Raw genomic sequence first — 25,907 nt, forward strand, 5'->3', positions numbered from 1 at the left:
TGTGTGGGGGAGGAACACAGCCTTCTTACAGGTGACCAATTAAATTTGGCTCCTTTAGTATTACCAATTTATATATTCTTGGGACTTGAGGAGTATGGCTTTGATTACAAGTTTCCAAAAAGCAATGAGTTATTTTGATCAAATCTTGTGAATAAATATTAAATGTAAGGCATAATTCATATAACTATGGTAGACTTTTGCTGTTTTTTTAGATTTTGGGCACTATGTCTGTTTGTAGAATTCTCTACTAAGGATATCTTCCTTGCCTATTTATACCTAGATGAAGCTTATTCCATTCTTGTTTTGGAGTGGAAAGGGCAGGTAAAATCCACCCTTCTTGGCTTCTGTGATTGGTTCACAGATGGCCATTTTAACCAAGATGAGCCAATCCCTGAAGCCCAGAATGTTAGTTTAAAAGTTGAAGAAAAAGTGAATTTCTTTTTTGCTGGATGGGAGCCTGGAGGGAAATAGCGCCAATAGTTGTTGGCAGACATCTTTGATTATATTTTTTGAGTAAAGAGTAAACCTAGCAGAAGCAGAGGCAAATCATCGAAGTTGTTTCAAATCATCTGTGACCTGCACCAAGCCACGTTTGAAGTCATTGTTACACGCACAATCTTCTGCAGTAGCTTTACCATCTTTGATGTTATTTGTGTTGTTTTATTTCTTTTTTAACACCTAAGTTACTCAAAGATGTGAATTTTGTTCTATAAGTAGAAAATAAATTCTGACATATCAAACATTTCAAATCACTTCATCATGGTATTTTTTTTACTCATTTGAAATAACCAAGTTTCAAGAAAGAATTCTTAATGGCAGATTCTTCCTCTGGTGTTCAGGATGGATTTCAAAGGATTAATCAATTATCTAGATTATGTCCTCTACATTTCTCCCCCTCGGTGGAGGTAGGGGTATCTGATGCTTGTCAAAATGCTTAAACAAGGTGTTTAAATAAAGATACATTAAAAAAAGAAAATACTATTGGTAATATTTTTCCATTCCACATCTACAGGTTTCACAAAGTTTGTATGGTATATGTTACATCTGAAGAGTATAGTCTTTATTTTAAATGTGCTAATTAAAGGGCTTATTCCAAGTTTATTTATTCAGAAAAACTGGAAGATTGGAAATAGTTGAAATGCTGTAGATATGGAGGTCAAATCTGATGTCTTCGCATAAACTCTCATATTCACCAGAATCTGTTTTATTCAATTTAGATAAAAATAGGTTCTAACATTCAGTGATTATAGAACAACAAACTTAGCAAAGCAAAAACACATGGCTAGGGAAATAACTCAAATGATAGACCTCGCTTTTTTAGAGACCTAACTGTAATGCCTCAGCATTGGATATGGCCCAACACTCCACTTTCACTCCAACAGCACAAGGTAGCACTGGTAATACTGGTAATACTGGTAATAATTCCTATAAAAAATAAGTGAAAATCAAGGAAATAGATCTCTCAAATTTACCAGTCACTATACTTTGGGATTTCGTATAATATATTACAAAACATGAACCCTGAAGATTGCAAGTTCAACTTAAATTTTGTCAACCACTTACTAGCCATGTAACCTTGGATTACGTGAATGTATATTCCTGTAACTTAGTTTATTATCTAAAATGTAATAATAGACTAAAATACTTAAAATGTGCTGGCGTTCACCTGTATCTGGAAAAAGATATATTAGTTTTCTAATGTGGTAATAAAAGAATTACGCATTGATAACATCATTGTATTATCTCATACTTTTGGTGACAGCAAGTTCAAACTCAAGATGTCATTGTAAAGGATCTCAGAAATTGCCTTGCTTGGCACTTCCTGTTTTCTGGTGATTACTTACAATTCTTGGCTTTTGGAAACATCACTCCAATATAAACCTCCTTTGCATGGGAGCCTTGTGAAGTATGTTATGTCATTGTATTACACCAATATAATTTGTTATGTTATGTCATTATATTACACCAATATAATTTAATTTAAACTCATATGACTTAATTTATCTGCAAATATTTATTTTCAAATAAAGACAAGTTTACAGATGTCTGGAAGTAGAATTTAAATGTATCCTTTAGGAGGATGCATCTGACATCATTTCATGGGGTATGAGAATTAAAGAAAGAAATGCATACAAAATATTTAAGAAGTTCACATTTTCAGTACTCAGTAAATTTGAACCAAGTTCAGTACAGTGTGTAGAACCTTGCTTCACATGCAGACAAACTGGATTTGATTCTTGGCATCCCATATGGTCTCTTAGGCCTCACCAGAGTGATACTTGAGAGCAGAGCCAGAAGTAATCCCTGGCACAGCTGAGTGTAAAAAAAAAGGGGATCTGTTCTTATTAACTTTTATAATTCTATTTCTCTTAAAACCTAGATTCCTGCAAGCCAATTCAGAATCAAAGCTAATTTTCCCTATATTCCCAAGGTATTTTATTATGCATTATAATGACCCAAATTTAGAACATTTTTTGTTTTTTTTCAGCCACACCTGGTGACTCTCGGGGGTTATGTCTGGCTATGTGCTCAGAAATCACTCCTGGCTTCAGGGACCATATGGGATGCCAGGGGATTGAACCACAGTCCATCCTAGGCTAGCAAAGGCAAGGCAGATGCCTTACTGCTTGCGCCACCACTCCGGCCCCAATTTTATAACATTTTAATAAAGATTTAAGTGTTATTTTTCCAAAGGAACTGTTTTTGAAAGACCAATGCATAAACTAGATGAAAAGGGAGGTTTCTTTGAGTAGATGAGAACTCACAGAAAACATCAGCTCCTCATCACTGTGCACCCCACTTCTCTAAACTTGCCCTTTATATGGACCCCGAAAAATTCTTTGGAAAATAGAAAGTCTAGAAAAGATTACCTAGATTCTACTCTTTAGTTATAGACAAACTCATTTCAAGAGCTATTGGATCATTTTCTCCAATTGCCTCTTAGCATTTCATCTCCTCATTTCCACTCTGCCCCAATTACTATTTCCTATATCTCAACCAGGTAATGAAGGGAATGTTATCACTGTGGACAGAATTTAGGATATTGATAGTGTCATTTTTTACCAGTATTACTTATAATACTCTTGTTCTAACAAAACTTAACTGTTTGTTGATGTTGTTATTGAAAATTGTTTGGGAATTTCCCCAGCAACGATCATCAAGAAAAGAAAGGTTTTTGAGTTCTAGCTCAACATTCTTGAAACTCTTATGCCTGAAGATTGGTACCTATCATGCATACTGCTTCATAGACTGGCATTTTCTTGAGCATGTGCAGTTGCTCAAGTCTTATTTCTAGCTCTTTGCAAAGTATTTGAAACTTTCTTAAAACAGGTGGTTTACATATTGGTTCATAATACGGTTGTTTCAGTCATTCTGTTTTCCAACACTAATCCCACCACCAGTTTGACTATTCCTCCACCAATCATCACCAGTTTCTCACCCCAAGACTGTGTCTGTAGCAGGCACAAATATTTTACTTTATGTTGCTTGTTATAACAAATGAAAAGTGAAATTAAAATACTTCAGTAAAAATAAATTTGTGAAAATTGTTATATTTACAGTGGTGTTATTTACTGGGGATTTACTTAGTTGTTTTGAGTTCTTCTGTGTTACTATTTTTGCTTATTGAGCTTAGTGGGCTTCTATGTAATGCTCATCTAATTTGCTATATTCCTACTGGGCTGTCAGAAATGTGCAATTTGGAGGCATAGAGCACTCCAGGGGCGGTAGAAATGGGACAATTCAGCGGCTTGGCATCTTTTCCAATATTAGCCATGAAACTATGAAGCTTCATAAAGGATGTGGGTGTAGATGGTTATTCTGGGTCATCTGACAGATGGGGGACAGGAAGGAAAAGCTGGCTGCCAACCCCCTACTCCAAAGAAGGCTCCAGAGTTCTAAACCTGGAGACCTGGGCTTACACCTGACTCTATGCTCAGTAATCACTCCTGCTGGAGCTCAGGTATCAAATTATATGGGTACTGGGTATCAAACTAGGTTTTCTGTGTAAAATACAAGCAACCTATGTGTTCTATTATCACTCTGGTCCCATAAACTAGCATTTTAAGCAAGGAAATAGACCACTGGTTTTTAATCCTTCCACATCACATCACATCATCCAGTCAATGGACTGGCTGAAGATTGAAGACCACTAATCTAGATACTTATGTTCAAAGAAGGAAAACCTTGTTTATACTCTGAAGTCCTTCTCAATACTCTTGTGTTCCTTTGTCTAGAAAGAGACTTTGGTCTTTGTCCTTTTGGGTTCCTATAATAAAATACTATATACTGTGAGCTTATAAACAATAGAAATTCATTTTCTAAACATTTTTAGAGATAAATTAATGATAAATATGCCAGCACTACATTCTTGGTTAATAGCCAAAACCTGACTTTGCTCTCACGTGATAAAATACTGAGAGAGCTCTGTGGGGTCTTTTTTGTAAGCACCCTATTCTTATTATGGTGATTCTACTCTTAGGATCTAAGGCTCTTTTAGAGAACCCACATCCAGATATCACAAAGGGCATTAAGATTTCCACATATGAACTTTGTAGTACACAAACACTGGCACCAAAGTAGGTTTCAGGAGATGCTCAGCTACCATAATAACAGGAATATTTTCTCATTTGGCAATTGTTCCTTGCATTGATCTCTCATGTGGCAACCGATAGAGTTGAGAAATTATTAGTAGGAATACGTTGTATATATAAGTAAATATATATTAATATATGTAATATATTAATTGTATTACAATATAAATATAATAAATAAATGTGATCAGTTCCCTTTATAAAATACCTCTCCTTCCCCTCCATTAAAATGGGCTTTACAAGAAACACTATTTGTGCAAGGAACTGTTTTTCCAAATGCTTTGGCTCTTGTATTCAATAGAAAGTTTGAATTGTCTTTAGTTTCACTGTTTATTATACATAATGACTTATCAACACATTAAAAAACCCATTATGTGTCAGGGCGGGAAGCCAGAACATAAAAACCAGCAGGCTTTTGCAGAAGCCAGGTCCCCTGTTTGGGACATCAGGCGGGGAAAAGCCACGAATCTACGCCTGCCCAGTGGGGCCCAACTGTGAGTGCTACCTGTAAATGTCTGTCTACTGTCCTCTTGCGTGAAACTCTTGGGAGTGGGGCAAAAGAGACTCCAGCAGAGCACGACCGCTCTGCTTCGCAATGCGGCCGTGCGCTCTTCCTAAGAAAAGAACACCATCGCAACAAAAAGAAAAAATCACTAAGAACTGTGCTATATCACAGAAGCAAGCATTTCTCTCCGGACTGTCTTCTCTGTTGCATGCTCGGGCCTAAGATTTGATCCAGTGTGAGGCTTCATCCACGGAGGACTCCCCTACCTTGGAGGCAAGTCGGCCCATCCAGAAAGGGCGGAGCCAGAGAAGTGTGTTGCCTGCATCATATAACCAATGAATACCACCACAACACGTAGAAAAACCCACAATACAAGTGTGACAATGGGGAAACAACGCAGACCAGCATCAGACATAGAGAATGAAGATGACAATTCTGAGGACCAGATAATGACCAACCAACTAATCAACCTCTCAGATAAGGACTTTAGACTAGCAATATGGAAGATGCTCAAAGAACTCAAAGAAACCATGGATAGAGTTGAACAGAACACTAATAAGAACCAAGAAAATATGAAGACAGAAATCACAAAACTCCAAACTGAAATAACATGTCAACTAACAGGCCTGAAAAAGTCAGTAAACGAAGTGAATGACAAAATGGATAAACTCTGGGACAGGGTATCAGAAGCTGAGAATAACTTGGTGCTGTGGAAGATGAGATACATATCAATTCCATACAGCAGGAGAGATTGGAAAAAAAACTTAAAGCAAATGAGCAGACAATGGAAAAATTAGTCAAAGAATGGGAACAGATGAAAATAGAAGTCTATGATAAGATCAACAGAAACAACTTAAGAATCATTGGAGTCCCAGAGACCCAGGAAGAAAATTTCCAGGAAGAATCAACGGTCAAGAACATCATTAAAGAGAAACTACAGAGCTAAAGAATATAGGTGATCAAATCCTGCATGCTCGAAGAGTACCAACCAAAAGAGACCCCAGAAAAACCACCCCAAGACACATCCTAGTCACAATGACAAATTCCACAGATAGAGACAGAATTCTGAAAACAGCAAGATTAAAAGGGGAAATTATGTTCAAGCAAGCATCCTTTAGATTTACAGCAGACCTGTCACCAGAAACACTCAATGCCAGAAAGCAGTGGTGGGATATTGTGACAAGACTGCATGAAATGAATACTTCACCCAGAATACTATACTCAGCAAAACTCACTTTCCGGTTTGACGGAAGAATACATGGTTTCACAGACAAAAAGCAGCTCAGAAACTTTACAGACACAAAACCAGTCTTAAGAGAAAAACTGAAAGACCTAATTTAAGACAAGACTAACCAAAAGACACACCAAATTTCGATATAAAGATGGCATTAAATCCCAGGACAATTCTTTCTCTCAACTCAATGGACTACATGCACCAGTCAAGAGACACAGAGTGGCTAAATGGATCAAAAAATTCAATCCAACCTTCTGCTGCCTACAAGAAACGCACCTGAATAGTCAGAACAAACATAGACTCAAAATAAAAGGCTGGAGAAAAATTATCCAAGGAAACAACACCCATAAAAAAGCTGGAGTGGCCATACTAATATCAGATAATGCAAACTTTATACTCAGGAAGGTTGTAAGGGACAAAGATGGACATTTTATATTAATCAAGGGGTATGTAGAGCAGGAAGAATTCACTCTCCTAAACATATATGCACCGAATGAGGGGCCAGCAAAATATTTAATACAACTGTTGACAAATCTGAAAAATAATATCAACAACAACACAATAATTGTGGGGGACCTTAACACGGCTTTGTCAACACTGGATAGGTCAACCAGACTGAAACCCAACAAGAATATACTAGACCTGAGGAGAGAAATGGAAGAAAGAGGCCTAGTGGATATATATAGGACAGTCCATCCCCAGAAACCTGGATACACATTCTTCTCCAATGTACATGGGACATTCTCCAGGATAGACTACATGCTGGCACATAAAACATACCTCCATAAGATCAAGAGCATAGAAATTTTGCAGACTACCTTCGCTGACCACAAGGCTCTGAAATTATTTGTGAACTCCAAAGGAACTCAGAAGAAAAACCTTAACACCTGGAAGTTAAACAGCCTCACACTCAATAACCAGTGGGTCCGAGATAAAATCAAGGAGGAAATAAAAAGGTTCCTGGAAACAAATGACAATAAAGACACAAACTGTCAGAACTTATGGGACACGGCAAAAGCAGTACTGAGAGGAAAATTTATAGCTTTGCAAGCACACATCAGGAAGGAAGAAGGAGCTTACCTAAGTAACTTAATGACACAGCTAATAGAACTAGAAAGTGCTCAACAGAAGGACCCAAAAATAGGAAGACAGAAGGAAATAACAAAGCTGAGAGCAGAAATCAGTGAAGTGGAAACCCAAAAAACAATCCGAAAGATCAACAAAAGCAGAAGTTGGTTCTTTGAAAAAATAAACAAGATTGATAGACCACTGGCAAACCTAACAAAGAAAGAGAGAGAGAGAGAAACTTGATAACTTGTATCAGGAATGAAAAAGGAGAGATCACTACTGATATGACAGAGATTCAAAGGGTAATCAGAAACTACTTTGAGAAACTCTACGCCACTAAAAATGAGAACCTGGAAGAAATGGATAAATTCTTGGACTCTTATAATCTACCACGGTTGAAGGAAGAGGACGTAGCATATCTAAACACGCCCATCACCATTGATGAAATTAAAACAGTAATCAAATGTCTGCCGAAAAACAAAAGCCCAGGCCCAGATGGATTCACTAATGAATTCTTTCAAACTTTCCAAGAGGAACTACTACCAATACTGGCAAGACTCTTTCATGAAATTGAACAAACAGAAACACTTCCAAATAGCTTTTATGAAGCAAACATCACCTTGATACTTAAACCAGACAGAGATGCTACAAAAAAAGAAAATTACAGACCAATATCGCTGATGAATGCAGATGCAAAGATCCTCAACAAAATCCTGGCAAATAGAATTCAATGCCTCATTAAGAAGATCATCCACTACAATCAAGTAGGTTTCATCCCAGGAATACAAGGCTGGTTTAACATCCGTAAATCTATCAACATAATACACAACATCAATAACAAGAAAAATAAAAACCACATGATCATATCAATAGATGCAGAGAAAGCATTTGATAAGGTCCAACACCCATTCTTGATCAAAACTCTCAGCAAGATGGGAATGGAGGGAACCTTTCTCAATATAGTTAAGGCCATCTACCACAAGACAGTGGCAAATATTATACTCAATGTAGAAAAACTAAAAGCCTTCCCTCTAAATTCTGGCACAAGACAAGGCTGTCCTCTCTCAGCACTCCTATTCAACATAGCACTGGAAGTACTTGCTATAGCGATTAGGCAAGAAAAAGATATCAAGGGAATCCAGATAGGAAAGGAAGAAGTCAAGCTCTCACTGTTTGCAGATGACATGATACTCTACTTAGAAAACCCTAAAGACTCTACCAAAAAGCTTCTCGAAACAATAGACTCATATAGCAAGGTGGCAGGCTACAAAATTAACACACAAAAATCAATGGCCTTTCTATACACCAATAGTAATAAGGAAGAAATTGACATTAAGAAAACAACCCCATTCACAATAGTACCACACAAACTCAAATATCTTGGAATCAACTTGACTAAAAATGTGAAGGACCTATACAAAGAAAACTATAAAACTCTGCTTCAAGAAATAAGAGAGGACACGTGGAAATGGAAACGCATACCCTGCTCGTGGATTGGCAGGATTAACATAATCAAAATGCAATACTCCCCAAGGCATTATACAGATTTTATGCCATCCCTCTAAAGATACCCATGACATTCTTTAAAGAAGTGGATCAGGCACTTTTGAAATTCATTTGGAACAATAAACACCCTGAAAGAGCTAAAGCAATCATTGGGAAAAAGAATATGGGAGGAATTACTTTCCCCAACTTTAAACTGTACTACAAAGCAATAGTTATCAAAACAGCATGGTATTGGAATAAGGACAGGCCCTCAGATCAGTGGATTAGGCTTGAATACTCAGAAAATGTTCCCCAGACATACAATCACCTAATTTTTAATAAAGGAGCAGGAAACCCTAAATGGAGCAGGGAAAGCCTCTTCAACAAGTGGTGTTGGCACAATTGGATAGCCGCTTGCAAAAAATTGAACTTAGACCCCTAGCTAACATCATATACGAAGGTAAAATCCAAATGGATTAAAGACCTCGATATCAGCCCCCAAACCATAAGATATATAGAACAGCACATAGGCAAGACACTCCAGGACATTACAGGCATCTTCAAGGAGGAAACTGCACTCTCCAAGCAAGTGAAAGCAGAGATAACAGATGGGAATATATTAAGCTGAGAAGCTTCTGCACCTCAAAGGAAATAGTGCCCAGGATACAAGAGCCACCCACTGAGTGGGAGAAACTATTCACCCAATACCCATCAGATAATGAGCTAATCTCCAAAATATACAAGTCACTGACAGAAATTTACAAGAAAAAACATCTAATCCCATCAAAAAATGGGGAGAAGAAATGAACAGACACTTTGACAAAGAAGAAATACAAATGGCCAAAAGACACATGAAAAAGTGCTCCACATCACTACTCATCAGGGAGATGCAAATCAAAACAACCATGAGATACCACCTCACACCCCAGAGAATGGCACACATCACAAAGAATGAGAATAAACAGTGTTGGCGGGGATGTGGAGAGAAAGGAACTCTTATCCACTGCTGGTGGGAATGCCGTCTAGTTCAACATTTATGGATAGCGATATGGAGATTCCTCCAAAAACTGGAAATCGAGCTTCCATATGATCCAGCTATACCACTCCTAGGAATATACCCTAGGAACACAAAAATACAATACAAAAACCCCTTCCTTACACCTATATTCATTGCAGCTCTATTTACCATAGCAAGACTCTGGAAACAACCAAGATGCCCTTCAACAGACGAATGGCTAAAGAAACTGTGGTACATATACACAATGGAATATTATACAGCTGTCAGGAGAGATGAAGTCATGAAATTTTCCTATACAAGGATGTACACGGAATCTATTATGCTGAGTGAAATAAGTCAGAGAGAGAGAAAAACGCAGAATGTTCTCACTCATCTATGGGTTTTAAGAAAAATGAAAGACATTCTTTCAATAATAATTTTCAGACACAAAAGAGAAAAGAGCTGGAAGTTCCAGCTCACCACAGGAAGCTCACCACAAAGAGTGATGAGTTTAGTTAGAGAAATAACTACATTTTGAACTTTCCTAATAATGAGAATGTATGAGGGAAATGGAGAGCCTGTTTAGAATACAGGCGGGGGTCGGGTGGGGAGGAGGGAGACTTGGGACATTGGTGATGGGAATGTTGCACTGGTGATGGGTGGTGTTCTTTACATGACTGAAACCCAAACACAATCATGTATGTAATCAAGGTGTTTAAATAAAAAAAAAGAAAAAAATCAAAAGAAAAAAAACCCCATTTTGTAATAGGCTCCTTTCTTCTCTCTTCTTTTTTAAAATAATTTTTATTGAGATCAATGTGAATTACAAGTCTTCCTCAGTTATATTTAAGGTACATAGTGACTGTGAATTAGGCAATTACCACTACTAGTATTGACCCCCCTCCACCACTGTTCCCAGTATGCATCCCATACCTCTCTACCTTGAGCCTCCCTGACTGCTAGTGTAGCAGGTCCCTTTTGTGTATAGCTTATTGTAGTTTGGGTCTCTTGATTCTATTGCTGTTGAATTTGGGTTGGGTATTTAGGACTGGTTATTTTTTTATTTCCACTCAATAAGACTGGTTATTTTTTATTTCCACTCAATGAGACTGCTTTTCCCCAGTAGCATCTACTTATTTTTTTTCACAATTTGTAGGAAGATGTAGAAATATGAGGTAAAAAAAGATGATTCATGGGGCCAGAGTGGTGGTGCAAGTGGTAAGCTGCCTACCTTGCCCTTGCTAGTTTATGATGGACCTCAGTTCAATCCTTAGGCATCCCATATGGTCCCTCAAACCAGGAGCTATTTTTGAGCACATAGCCAGGAGTAAGCCCTGAGCATCAGTGGGTGTGGCCCAAAAACAAAAACAGAAACAACAACAACAAAAAAGGATTCATGTTTTATGGTTCTGTTAAAAAGAAAAAGAAGAAAAAGTGGGTGAGTGGGAGCTCCTATCTAGAAACTATAAATATAAATTTAAAAGAAGAAAAAAGAAAAAGAAAGAAACAAAAAATAAAGGGGTGGGCTGGTGTAGTAAGGTTCCCCTCCATAGTCACAGTAAGTATTGGGGTAATTAAAAAGGAAATTCCCTTATTCTAAGAGATATAGGTTTTCTCCACTCTTGAAGCATACTGGCAAGGGATGAACTACAGGCTCCAGATATGTTCATTGTTGAAATCAAGGTCTTTTTATGCTACTAGAAAACATTCTGCTCAGTTGTGGTTGTCAAAGTCAGTCAGTCCTCTGTAATTAAAGATCTTGGTTTTTGCACTGATCCTGGGATGAAGTCTAGGTTAGAGTCTTTCTTTATGGTTCCAAAAGTTCTGCTAAGTCATCGTTGTTATAGTCTGTCTTCTGTAATTAGTGATTTTGGCTTTTTCAGAGATCAAAGGATGAAGTGTCTTCTGATTTCATCTCACCATTATGTGATGAAGTAGGGCAACCTGCCCTTAGGCCAAGATGTTGCTGTTTCCTCATCAGGATGTTGTATGAACCTACTCTGGCACAAGTTGGTGCCTAACCCTATTAGAGACTTCCCCCGCCCCTGGTTTTGACATGACAAGAACTTTCTCTGCCCAAGTGTGAGCAGCCTTCCCCCACATTTTTCTACTTTTGAAAGCCCCGAGAGCTGTTACCATTCCATAGAACTTGGAATTTCTGGACTTCTGATATTTCCAAATCTTTCATCATTATTACCCTATAAAGATTATGCTTAATTAGATGTCAAAGCAGCATAAAAGCCACGTAAGTTTAACCAACAAAACCAATAATAGAATAATCGTCTAGCAACAAATAGCTTACTAAACATTCAGACAATGACTTAATGGCCCTGTTGCCAGATTTAATGTTATTTACATATATTACTGATGTTATTAAAAGGTCATTTATTGATCTATTTCTACTGATTTTTTCTTGATTATGATTACATTTGTTTCCACCTTTTTTCTTTTTAGGCCACACAGGCAGTGCTCAATACTACTTATTTTTAAATTGTTTTTGTATTTTAGTTACTTTTGATGCTATAAAAGTGGTAACTTAATATTACAGATTATGCAGAGTTGTCAGAGAAATATAAAATTTAAACAACTAAATTCCAAAACTTCTTTTTTAAATTTTAGTTTGTTTTCTAATTTTTTAAATTTTTTATTGAGACCATTGTGAATTACAAGTACTTTATAGTTGTATTTCAGGCATACAGTGAAAGTGGATTAGGGCCATTCCCATCAGCAGTGTTGATCTCCCTCCACCAAAGTCCCCAGCATGCATCTCATACCTCCACCCATAACTCCAGGTCTACCAGTGTAATAGGTTCATTTTCTGTTTAGGTTGTCATAGTTTGGGTTTTTTGAATCTCTTTTTTAAAACAATATCTTTATTTAAACACCTTGATTACAAACATGATTGTGGTTAAGTTTCTGTCATGTAAAGAACACACCCCTTCACCAGTGCAACATTCTCACCACCAATGTCTCAAATCTCCCTCCACCAAACCCCACTCCCACCTGTACTCTAGACAGGCTTTCCACTTCTCTCATTCATTCATTCATATGGTTATGATAGTTCTCAGCGTAGTTATTTCTCTAACTGCACTCACCACTCTTTGTGGTGAGATTTATGAAGTGAGCTGGAAGTTCCAGCCCTCCTCTCTTTATCTTGAGGATTGTTGCAAAAATGTCTTTTATTCTTAAAACCCATAGATAAGTGAGACTATTCTACCTCTATCTCTCTCCTTCTGACTTATTTCACTCAGCATAATAGATTCCATGTACATCCATGTATAGGAAAATTTCATGACTCATCTCTCCTGACAGCTGCATAATATTTAATTGTGTATATGTACCAAAGTTTATTTAGCCATTCATCTGTTGAAGGGCATGTTGGTTGTTTTCAGAGTCTGGCTATTGTGAATAGTGCTGCAATGAATATAGGTGTGAAGAAGGGATTTTGTATTATATTCTTGTGTTCCTAGGGTGTATCCCTAGGAGCAGTATAGCTGGATCCTATGGGCGCTCAATTTCCAGTTTTTGGAGGAATCTCCATATCGCTTTCTATAGAGGCTGGACTAGATGGCATTCCCACCAGCAGTGGATAAGATTTTCTTTCTCTCCACATCCCCGCCAGCACTGTTTGTTCTCATTCTTTGTGATGCGTGCCAATCTCTGTGGTGTGAGATGTTATTTCACAGTTTTTTTGATCTACATCTCCCTGATGATTAGTGATGTGGAGCATTTTTTCATGTGCCTTTTTACCGTTTGTATTTGTTCTTTATCAAAGTGTTTGTCCATTTCTTCTCCCCATTTTTTGATGGGGTTAGATGTTTTTTTCTTGTAAATTTCTGTCAGTGCCTTGAATATTTTGGATATTAGCCCCTTATCTGATAGGTATAAAAGAGGACACAGAAATGGAAACACATACCTTGCTCATGGATTGGCAGGATTAACATAATTAAAATGGCAATACTCCCCAAAGCATTTACAGATTTAAGGCGATCCCTCTAAAGGTATCCATGACATTCTTCAAAGAAGTGAATCAAACACTTTTGAATTTCATTTGGAACAATAAACACCCTCGAATAGCGGGGAAAAGGAATATTGGAGGCATTACCTACCCCAACTTTAAACTGTATTACAAATTAATGGTTATCAAAACAGCATGGTATTGTTATAAAGACAGACCCTCAGATCAGTGTAATAGGCTTGAGTTCTCAGACAATGTTCCCCAGACATACAGTCACCTAATTTTTGACAAAGGAGCAAGAAATCCTAAGTGGACCAGGGAAAACCTCTTCAACAAGAGGTGTCGGCAGAACTGGTTAGACATTTGCAAAAAAGTGAACGTATACCCCCAGCTAACATCATTTATGAAGGTAAAATCCAAATGGATTAAAGACCTTGATATCAGACCTAATACTAAAAGGTATGTAGAACAACATATAGGTAAAACACTCCATGACATTGAGACTAAAGGCATCTTCAAGGAGGAAACTGCACTTTCCAAACAAGTGGAAGCAGAGATAAACATGGAAATACATTAAGCTGAGAAGCTTCTGCACTTTAAAAGAAATAATGCCCAGGTTACAAGAGCCACCCATCATGTGGGAGAAACTAATCACCCAATACCTATCAGATAACGGTCTTTTGATTCTATTGTCATTGACTTTGGCTTGTGTATTTAGTTCTGACCAATTTTTTTTTTCCCACCCAGGGCACCTCAAACCACTTGGTCTCTGGGCCCCTCTATTTTTCTTTTCTCAATTTGTAGGAAGATGTAGAAATTTGAGGTAAAACAAAGTGAATCATGTTCTAAGGTTCTACGAAAAAGGCAGAGCCTTTATCTAGAGGGAATAAATAAATTGAAAAATGGGGGAGGGTGTGACAGTTTATTTTATTTTATTTTATTTTCATTTTATTTTTTATTTTTTTATTGTTACTGAAGTTCATTACCCAGAATTATTTACAGTACATAGTGACAATGAAAGAAGGGCTTTCCCACCACCAATGTGGTCCTCCCTCCACTCCTGTTCCCAGCTTGTCTCCCACATATCCCTTCTTACCCCCCAGAATCCTAGTGTAACTGGTCTCCACCCCCTCCTGTACTCTAGACAGGCTTTCCAGTTCCCTCATTCATTCACATGATTATGGTAGTTCTCAGTGTAGTTATTTCTATAACTGCACTCACCACTCTTTGTGGTGAGCTTCATGAAGTGAGCTGGAAGTTCCAGCCCTCCTCTCATTGTCTCTAAGGATTGTTGCAAAAATTATTTTTATTTTTCTTAAAACCCATAGATAAGTGAGACTATTCTGCATCTCTCCCTCTGACTTATTTCACTTAGCATGATAGACTACATGTACATCCATGCACAGGAAAATTTCATAACTTCATCTCTCCTGACGGCTGCATAATATTCCATTGTGTATATGTACCACAGTTTCTTTAGCCATTTGTTTGTTGAAGGGCATCTTGATTGTTTCCAGAGCTTGGCTATTGTGAATAGTGCTGCAATAAATATAGGTGTAAGGAAGGGTATTTGTATTGTATTCTTGTGTTCCTAGAGTATATCCCTAGGAGTGGAATAGCTGTGTTGAATGGGAGCTCAATTTCTAGTTTTTGAAGGAATCTCCATATCGCTTTCCATAGAGGCTGGACTAGACAGCATTCCCACCAGCAGTGAATAAGAGTTCTTTTCTCTCCACATCCCCACCAGCACTGATTGTTCTAATTATTTGTGATGTGTGTCAATCTCTGTGGTGTGAGATGGTATCTCATAGTTGTTTTGATTTGCATCTCCCTGATGATTAGTGATGAGGAGCATTTTTTCATGTGCCTTTTGGCCTTTTGTATTTCTTTTTTATCAAAGTGTTTGTTCATTTCTTCTCCACATTTTTTGATGGGATTAGATGTTTTCTTGTACAGTTCTGTCAGTGACCTGTATATTTTGGAGATTAGCCCCTTATCTGATGAGTATTGGGTGAATAGTTTCTCCCACTCAGTGGGTGGCTCTTGTATCCTGGGCACTATTTCTTTTGAGGTGCAGAAGCTTCTCAGCCTAATGTATTCTCATCTGTTGATCTCTGCTTCTACTTGTTTGGAAAGTGCAGTTTCCTCCTTGAAATGCCTTTAGTCTCAATGTCATGGAGTGTTTACCGAAGTGTTGTTCTATATACCTTTTGGTATCAGGTCTGATCTCAAGGTCTTTAATCCATTTGGATTTTACCTTCGTAGATGATGTTTACTGGGCGTCTATGTTCACTTTTCTGCAAGTGGCTCACCAATTCTGCCAGCACCACTTGTTGAAGAGGTTTTCCCTGGTCCACTTAGGATTTCTTGCTCCTTTGTCAAAGATTAGGTGATTGTATGTCTGAGGAACATTGCCTGAGAACTCAAGCCTATTCCACTGATCTGAGGGTCTGTCTTTATTCCAATACCATGCTGATTTGATAACTATTGCTTTGTAGTACAGTTTAAAGTTGGGAAAAGTAATGCCTCCCATATTCCTTTTTCCTAGGAGTGCTTTAGCTATTTGAGGGTGTTTATTGTTTCAGAAAAACTTCATAAGTGTTTGATTCACTTCTTTGAAGAATATCATGGGTATCTTTAGAGGGATCGCCTTAAATCTGTAAATGCTTTGGGGAGCATTGCTATTTTCATAATGTTAATCCTGCCAATCCATAAGCAGGGTACACGTTTCCATTTCCATGTGTCTTCTCTTATTTCTTGGAGTAGGGCTTTATAGTTTTCTTTGTATAGGTCCTTCATGTCTTTGGTCAAGTTGACTCCAAGATATTTGAGTTTGTGTGGCACTAATGTGAATGGGATTGCCTTCTTGACGTCCATCTCTTCGCTATAATTATTGGTGTATAAAAAGGCCATTGATGGCTGTGTGTTAATTTTGTAGCCTGCCACCTTGCTATGTGAGTCTATTGTTTCTAGAAGCTTTTTGGGAGACGCAGGGGTCTCAAACTCAATTTACCTGCAGACCGCAGGAGGCAAAGTAATCCTTGAGTGCAAAGTCAGTAGTAAGCCTTAAACATTGTGGGGGTGTGACCCAAAAAATTAAAACAAAATAACAAAAAAAGATTCCTCTAGGGCAGGGCCACAAAATTATGTACGGAGTGTCATTTGCTGCCCGCGGGCCACGAGTTTGAGACCCCTGCTAGGGTTTTCTAAGCAGAGTATCATGTCATTTGCAAACAGTGAGAGCTTGACTTCTTCCTTTCCTATCTGGATTAGCTTGATATCTTTTTCTTGCCTGATCGCTATAGCAAGCACTTCCAGTACTATGTTGAAGAGGAGTTGTGAGAGCAGGCAGCCTTGTCTTGTACCAGAATTTAGAGGAAAGACTTTTATTTCTTCTCAATTGAAGATAATATTTGCCATTGGCTTGTGGTAGATGGCTTCAACTAGATTGAGAAAGGTTCCTTCCATTCCCATCTTGCTGAGAGTTTTGATCAAGAATGGGTTTTGGACCTTATCAAATGCTTTCTCTGAGTCTATTGATATGATTATGTGATTTTTATTTTTATTGTTGTTTATGTTGTGTATGATGTTGACAGATTTACGGATGTTAAAGTATCCTTGCATTCCTGGGATGAAACCTACTTGGTCGCAGTGTATGATCTTCTTGATGATGCATTGGATTCTATTTGCCAGGATTTTGTTGAAGATCTTTGCATCTGCATTCATCAGGGATATTGGTCTGTAATTTTCTTTTTTGATAGCATCTCTATCTGGTTTTGGAATCAAAGTGATGTTGGCTTCATAAAAGCTGTTTGAGACTCTTCCCATTTTTTCAATTTTATGGAAGAGCCTGGCTAGCATTGGTAGTAGCTCCTCTTGAAAGTTTTGAAAAAATTCATTAGTAAATCCATCTGGGCCTGGGCTTTTCTTTTGGGGCAGATATTTGATTACAGTTTCAATTTCCTCAATAGTGATGGGGGTGTTTGGATATGCTATATCCTCCTTACTTAACTGTGGAAGGTTATAAGTGTCCAAGAATTTATCCGTTTCTTTTAGGTTCTCATGTAGCATAAAGTTTCTCAAAGTAGTCTCTGATTACCCTTTGGATCTCTGCAGTATATGTAATGATCTCCCTCTTTTCATTTCTAATATGGATTATCAGGTTTCTCTCTCTCTTTGTGAGTTTTGCCAATGCTCTATCAATCTTGTTTATTTTTTCAAAGAACTAACTTCTACTTTTGTTGATCTTTCGGATTCTTTTTTGGGTTTCCACTTTCTTGAGTTCTGCTCTCAGCTTTGTTATTTACTACTGTCTCCCTATTTTTGGGTCCTTTTGTTGAACACTTTCTAATTCTATGAGCTGCATCATTAAGCTATTCAGGTAGGCCCCTTCTTCCTTCCAGAAATGAGCTTGCAAAGCTATAAATTTTCCTCTGAGGATCGCTTTTGCTGTGTCCCATATATTCTGGCAGTTTGTGTCTTCATTATCATTTGTTTCTAGGAAAGTTTTGATTTCCTCTTTGATTTCATCTCGGATCCACTGGTTGTTCAGTAGCAGGCTGTTTAATTTCCAATTGTTAAAGTTTTTCTTTTGTGTGCCTTTGTAGTTCACATCTAATTTCAGAGCCTTGTGGTCAGCAATGGTAGCCTGCAATATTTCTATCCTCTTGATTTTATGAAGGTATGTTTTATGTATTAGCATGTAGTTTATCCTGAAGAATGACCCATGTACATTGGAGAAGAATGTGTATTCAGGTTTTTTGGGGTGGAGTGTCCTATATATATCTACTAGTCCTCTTTCTTCCATTACTTTTTTCAGGGCTAGTATGTTTTTGTTGGCTTTCATTCTGGTTGACCTATCAAGTGTTGACAGGGCCGTTTTGAGGTCTCCCACAATTATTGTGTTATTATTTATGTCTTCTTTCAGATGTCAGTAATTGTATTAGATAATTTGCTGGTCTCTCATTGGGTGCATATATTTTTAATACTCTGATTTCTTCCTGTTGCACATGTCCCTTGATTAGTAAGTACATAGTGTCCATCTTTGTCCCTTACAACTTTTCTTTTTTTTTTTTTTCTAATTCTGTTGCTACTCTTCTTTTTTTTTTTTTTTTTAATTTTTTTTTTATTTAAACACCTTGATTACATACATGATTGTGTTTGGGTTTCAGTCATAAAAGGAACACCACCCATCACCAGTGCAACATTCCCATCACCCAAGTCCCAAATCACCCTCCTCCCCACCCAACCCCCGCCTGTACCCTAAACAGGCTCTACATTTCCCTCATACATTCTCAATATTAGGACAGTTCAAAATGTAGTTATTTCTCTAACTAAACTCATCACTCTTTGTGGTGAGCTTCCTGAGGTGAGCTGGAACTTCCAGCTCTTTTCTCTTTTGTGTCTGAAAATTATTATTACAAGGGTGTCTTTCATTTTTCTTAAAACCCATAGATGAGTGAGACCATTCTGCGTTTTTCTCTCTCTCTCTGACTTATTTCACTCAGCATAATAGATTCCATGTACATCCATGTATAGGAAAATTTCATGACTTCATCTCTCCTGACAGCTGCATAATATTCCATTGTGTATATGTACCACAGTTTCTTTAGCCATTCATCTGTTGAAGGGCATCTTGGTTGTTTCCAGAGTCTTGCTATGGTAAATAGAGCTGCAATGAATATAGGTGTAAGGAAGGGGTTTTTGTATTGTATTTTTGTGTTCCTAGGGTATATTCCTAGGAGTGGTATAGCTGGATCGTATGGGAGCTCGATTTCCAGTTTTTGGAGGAATCTCCATATCGCTTTCCATAAAGGTTGAACTAGACGGCATTCCCACCAGCAGTGGATAAGAGTTCCTTTCTCTCCACATCCCCGCCAACACTGTTTATTCTCATTCTTTGTGATGTGTGCCATTCTCTGGGGTGTGAGGTGGTATCTCATGGTTGTTTTGATTTGCATCTCCCTGATGATTAGTGATGTGGAACATTTTTTCATGTGTCTTTTGGCCATGCGTATTTCTTCTTTGTCAAAGTGTCTGTTCATTTCTTCTCCCCATTTTTTGATGGGGTTAGATGTTTTTTTCTTGTAAAGTTCTGTCAGTGCCTTGTATATTTTGGAGATTAGCCCCTTATCTGATGGGTATTGGGTGAATAGTTTCTCCCACTCAGTGGGTGGCTCTTGTATCCTGGGCACTATTTCCTTTGAGGTGCAGAAGCTTCTCAGCTTAATATATTCCCATCTGTTAATCTCTGCTTTCACTTGCTTGGAGAGTGCAGTTTCCTCCTTGAAGATGCCTGTAATGTCCTGTAGTGTTTTGCCTATGTGCTGTTCTATATATCTTATAGTTTTGGGGCTGATATCGAGGTCTTTAATCCATTTGGATTTTACCTTTGTACATGATGTTAGCTGGGGGTCTAAGTTTAATTTTTTGCAAGTGGCTATCCAATTGTGCCAACACCACTTGTTGAAGAGGCTTTCCCTGCTCCATTTAGGATTTCCTGCTCCTTTATCAAAAATTAGATGGTTGTATCTCTGGGGAACATTTTCTGAGTATTCAAGCCTATTCCACTGATCTGAGGACCTATCCTTATTCCAATACCATGCTGTTTTGATAACTGTTGCTTTGTAGTACAGTTTAAAGTTGGGAAAAGTAATTCCTCCCATATTCTTTTTCCCAATGATTGCTTTAGCTATTCGAGGGTGTTTATTGTTCCAAATGAATTTCAAAAGTGTCTGATCCACTTCTTTGAAGAATGTCATGGGTATCTTTAGAGGGATGGCATTAAATCTGTATAATGCCTTGGGGAGTATTGACATTTTGATGATGTTAATCCTGCCAATCCATGAGCAGGGTATGTGTTTCCATTTCCGTGTGTCCTCTCTTATTTCTTGGAGCAGAGTTTTATAGTTTTCTTTGTATAGGTCCTTCACATATTTAGTCAAGTTGATTCCAAGATATTTGAGTTTGTGTGGTACTATTGTGAATGGGGTTGTTTTCTTAATGTCCATTTCTTCTTTATTACTGTTGGTGTATAGAAAGGCCATTGATTTTTGTGTGTTAATTTTGTAGCCTGCCACCTTGCTATATGAGTCTATTGTTTCTAGAAGCTTTTTGATAGAGTCTTTAGGGTTTTCTAAGTAGAGTATCATGTCATCTGCAAACAGTGAGAGCTTGACTTCTTCCTTTCCTATCTGGATTCCCTTGATATCCTTTTCTTGCCTAATCGCTATAGCAAGTACTTCCAGTGCTATGTTGAATAGGAGTGGTGAGAGAGGACAGCCTTGTCTTGTGCCAGAATTTAGAGGGAAGGCTTTCAGTTTTTCTCCATTGAGGATAATATTTGCCACTGTCTTGTGGTAGATGGCCTTAACTATATTGAGAAAGGTTCCCTCCATTCCCATCTTGCTGAGAGTTTTGATCAAGAATGGGTGTTGGACCTTATCAAATGCTTTCTCTGCATCTATTGATATGATCATGTGGTTTTTATTTTTCTTGTTATTGATGTTGTGTATTATGTTGATAGATTTACGGATGTTAAACCAGCCTTGCATTCCTGGGATGAAACCTACTTGATCGTAGTGGATGATCTTCTTAATGAGGCATTGAATCCTATTTGCCAGGATTTTGTTGAGGATCTTTGCATCTGCATTCATCAGTGATATTGGTCTGTAATTTTCTTTTTTGGTAGCGTCTCTGTCTGGTTTAGGTATCAAGGTGATGTTGGCTTCATAAAAGCTATTTGGAAGTGTTTCTGTTTGTTCAATTTCATGAAAGAGTCTTGCCAAGATTGGCAGTAGTTCCTCTTGGAAAGTTTGATAGAATTCATTAGTGAATCCATCTGGACCTGGGCTTTTGTTTTTCGGCAGACATTTGATTACTGTTTTAATTTCATCAATGGTGATGGGGGTGTTTAGATATGCTACATCCTCTTCCTTCAACCGTGGAAGATTATAAGAGTCCAAGAATTTATCCATTTCTTCCAGGTTCTCATTTTTAGTGGCGTAGAGTTTTTCAAAGTAGTTTCTGATTACCCTTTGAATCTCTGTCATATCAGTAGTGATCTCTCCTTTTTCATTCCTGATACGAGTTATCAAGTTTCTCTCTCTCTCTTTCTTTGTTAGGTTTGCCAGTGGTCTATCAATCTTGTTTATTTTTTCAAAGAACCAACTTCTGCTTTCGTTGATCTTTCGGATTGTTTTTTGAGTTTCCACTTCGTTGATTTCTGCTCTCAGCTTTGTTATTTCCTTCTGTCTTCCTGTTCTTGGGTCCTTTTGTTGAGCATTTTCTAGTTCTATTAGCTGTGTCATTAAGCTACTCAGGTAAGCTCCTTCTTCCTTCCTGATGTGTGCTTGCAAAGCTATAAATTTTCCTCTCAGTACTGCTTTTGCTGTGTCCCATAAGTTCTGAGAGTTTGTGTCTTTATTGTCATTTGTTTCCAGGAACCTTTTTATTTCCTCCTTGATTTCATCTCGGACCCACTGGTTATTGAGCATGAGGCTGTTTAACTTCCAGGTGTTAAAGTGTTTCTTCTGAGTCCCTTTGGAGTTCACAAATAATTTCAGAGCCTTGTGGTCAGCGAAGGTAATCTGCAAAATTTCTATCCTCTTGATCTTATGGAGGTATGTTTTATGTGCCAGCATGTAGTCTATCCTGGAGAATGTCCCATGTACATTGGAGAAGAATGTGTATCCAGGTTTCTGGGGATGGAGTGTCCTATATATATCCACTAGGCCTCTTTCTTCCATTTCTCTCCTCAGGTCTAGTATATTCTTGTTGGGTTTCAGTCTGGTTGACCTGTCCAGTGTTGACAAAGCCGTGTTTAGGTCCCCCACAATTATTGTGTTGTTGTTGATATTATTTTTCAGATTTGTCAGCAGTTGTATTAAATATTTTGCTGGCCCCTCATTCGGTGCATATATGTTTAGGAGAGTGAATTCTTCCTGCTCTACGTACCCCTTGATTAATATAAAATGTCCGTCTTTGTCCCTTACAACCTTCCTGAGTATAAAGTTTGCATTATCTGATATTAGTATGGCCACTCCAGCTTTTTTATGGGTGTTGTTTGCTTGGATAACTTTTCTCCAGCCTTTTATTTTGAGTCTATGTTTGTTCTGACTATTCAGGTGCGTTTCTTGTAGGCAGCAGAAGGTTGGATTGAGTTTTTTGATCCATTTAGCCACTCTGTGTCTCTTAACTGGTGCATTTAGTCCATTGACGTTGAGAGAAAGAATTGTCCTGGGATTTAACGCCATCTTTATTTCAAAATTTGGTGTGTCTTTTGGGTAGTCTTGTCTTAGATTAGGTCTTTCAGTTTTTCTCTTAAGACTGGTTTTGTGTCTGTGAAGTTTCTGAGCTGTTTTTTGTCTGTGAAACCATGTATTCTTCCATCAAACCGGAAAGTGAGTTTTGCTGGGTATAGTATTCTGGGTGAAGCATTCATTTCATTCAGTCTTGTCACAATATCCCACCACTGCTTTCTGGCATTGAGCGTTTCTGGTGACAGGTCTGCTGTAAATCTCAGGGAAGCTTGCTTGAACATGATTTCCCCTTTTGATCTTGCTGTTTTCAGAATTCTGTCTCTATCTGTGGGATTTGTCATTGTGAGTAGGATGTGTCTTGGGGTGGTTTTTCTGGGGTCTCTTTTGGTTGGTACTCTTCGGGCATGCAGGATTTGATCACATATATTCTTTAGCTCTGGAAGTTTCTCTTTAATGATGTTCTTGACCATTGATTCTTCCTGGAAATTTTCTTCCTGGGTCTCTGGGACTCCAATGATTCTTAAGTTGTTTCTGTTGATCTTATCATAGACTTCTATTTTCGTCTGTTCCCATTCTTTGACTAATTTTTCCATTGTCTGCTCATTTGCTTTAAGTTTTTTGTCCAATCTCTCCTGCTGTATGGAATTGTTATGTATCTCATCTTCCACAGCACCAAGTCTATTCTCAGCTTCTGATACCCTGTCCCAGAGCTTATCCATTTTGTCATTCACTTCGTTTACTGACTTTTTCAGTCCTGTTAGTTGACATGTTATTTCAGTTTGGAGTTTTGTCATTTCTGCCTTCATATTTTCTTGGTTCTTATTAGTGTTGTGTTCAACTCGATCCATGGTTTCTTGGAGTCTGTTGAGCACCTTCCATATTGCTAGTCTAAAGTCCTTATCTGAGAGGTTGATTAGTTGTTCAGTCATTATCTGGTCCTCAGAATTGTCATCTTCATTCTCTATGTCTGATGCTGGCCTGCGCTGTTTCCCCATTGTCACATTTGTATTGTGGGTTTTTCTACGTGTTGTAGTGGTATTCATTGTCTATATGATGTAGGCAGCACACTCCTCTGGCTCCTCCCTTTCTGGATGGGCTGACTTGCCTCTAAGGGAGGGGAGTCCTCCGTGGATGAAGCCTCACACTGGGTCAAATCTTAGGCCCGAGCATGTAACAGAGAAGACAGTCCAGAGAGAAATGTTTGCTTCTGTGATATAGCGCCGTTCTTAGTGTGATTTTTCCTTCTTGTTGCAATGGAGTTGTTTCCTTAGAAAGAGTGCAAGGCCGCGTAGCGAAGCAGAGCGGCCGTGCTCCTCTGAGCCTCTTTTTGCCCCACTCGCAAGAGTTTCACGCAAGAGGACAGTAGACAGACATAGACAGGTCACACTCACAGTCTTTCACAGCTGAGCCCCACTGGGCCGGTGTACTTTCGCGGATTTTCCCCGCCTGGTGTCACACACAGGGAGCCAGCTTTTGCAAAGGATAGCCGGTTTTTATGCTCTGAAGTCCCTCCCTGAAAATGGCGTCTGGGCGAGCGAGGTTTCTGGAGGCTCTTTTTGCCCCACTCGCAAGAGTTTCACGCAAGAGGACAGTAGACAGACATAGACAGGTCACACTCACAGTCTTTCACAGCTGAGCCCCACTGGGCTGGTGTACTTTCGCGGATTTTCCCCGCCTGGTGTCACACACAGGGAGCCAGCTTTTGCAAAGGTTAGCCGGTTTTTATGCTCTGATGTCCCTCCCTCCCTTACAACTTTTCTGAGTATAAAGTTGGTGTCATCAGATATTAATATGGCCACCCCATTTTTTAAGGGTGTTGTTTGATTGGATGATTTTCCTCTAGCCTTTGATTTTGAGTCTATGTTTCTTCTGACTATTCAGGTGTGTTGTAGGCAGCAGCAGGTTGCATTCATCTTTTTGACCCATTTGCCACTCTGTGTCTTTTAGTTGGTGAATTTAGTTCATTGACATTGAGGGAGATGATTGTCATAGGATTTAATGTCATCTTTGTAGATAAGTTTTCTGTGTTTGTTGGTCTCTCTTGTCTTAAAGTAGACCTTTCAGTTTTTCCTTTAAGGCTGATTTTTCATCTGTGAAGTTTCTGAGCTTTTGTTTATCCATGAAGCTATGTATCCTTCATTTAAACCTGAGTCGTGAGTCGAGCTAGGTGCAGTATTCTCGGTGAGGCATCCATTTCATTCAGTGTTGTCACAACATCCCACCACTGTCTTCTGGCCTTGAGAGTTTCTTGTGACATGTCTGCTATAAGTCTTAGGGATCCTCCTTTGAATGTAATTTTCTTTTTTGATCTTTCTGCTTTCAGTATTCTATCTCTATCTGTGGGAATTGTCATTGTAATGAGAATGTGTCTTGGGTGTTTTTCTTTGGGTCTCTTTTAGCTGGTACTTTTCAGGCATGCAGGATTTGATTGCATGTAGTCTTTAACTCTGGGAATATCTCTTTGATGATGTCTTTGACAGTTGATTTTTCCTGGATATCTCCTACCTGGGCCTCTGGGACTCCAGTGATTCTTATGTTGTTTCTGTTGAGTTTATCAAAGACTTCTATTTTCATTTGTTCACATTCCTTGAGTACTTTTCTATTGTGTGTTTGTTTGTGTTTTTCTGTGCTGAATTTTTCTGCATCTCATCTTCCAGCACGCCGATTCTGTCCCCAGATGCTGTTACCCTGCTGGCGAGGCCATCCACTGAGGTTTTCAGTTGAGCTACCGTGTTTTTCAGATCTGTTATTTCAGTTTGGAGTTTTCTGATTTCTCTCTTTTGTTCTGTTCACATCGATCTATGTTTT

The sequence above is a fragment of the Suncus etruscus genome, chromosome 7 (genome assembly GCF_024139225.1).
Source record: "Suncus etruscus isolate mSunEtr1 chromosome 7, mSunEtr1.pri.cur, whole genome shotgun sequence".
Taxonomy (NCBI): Eukaryota; Metazoa; Chordata; class Mammalia; order Eulipotyphla; family Soricidae; genus Suncus; species Suncus etruscus.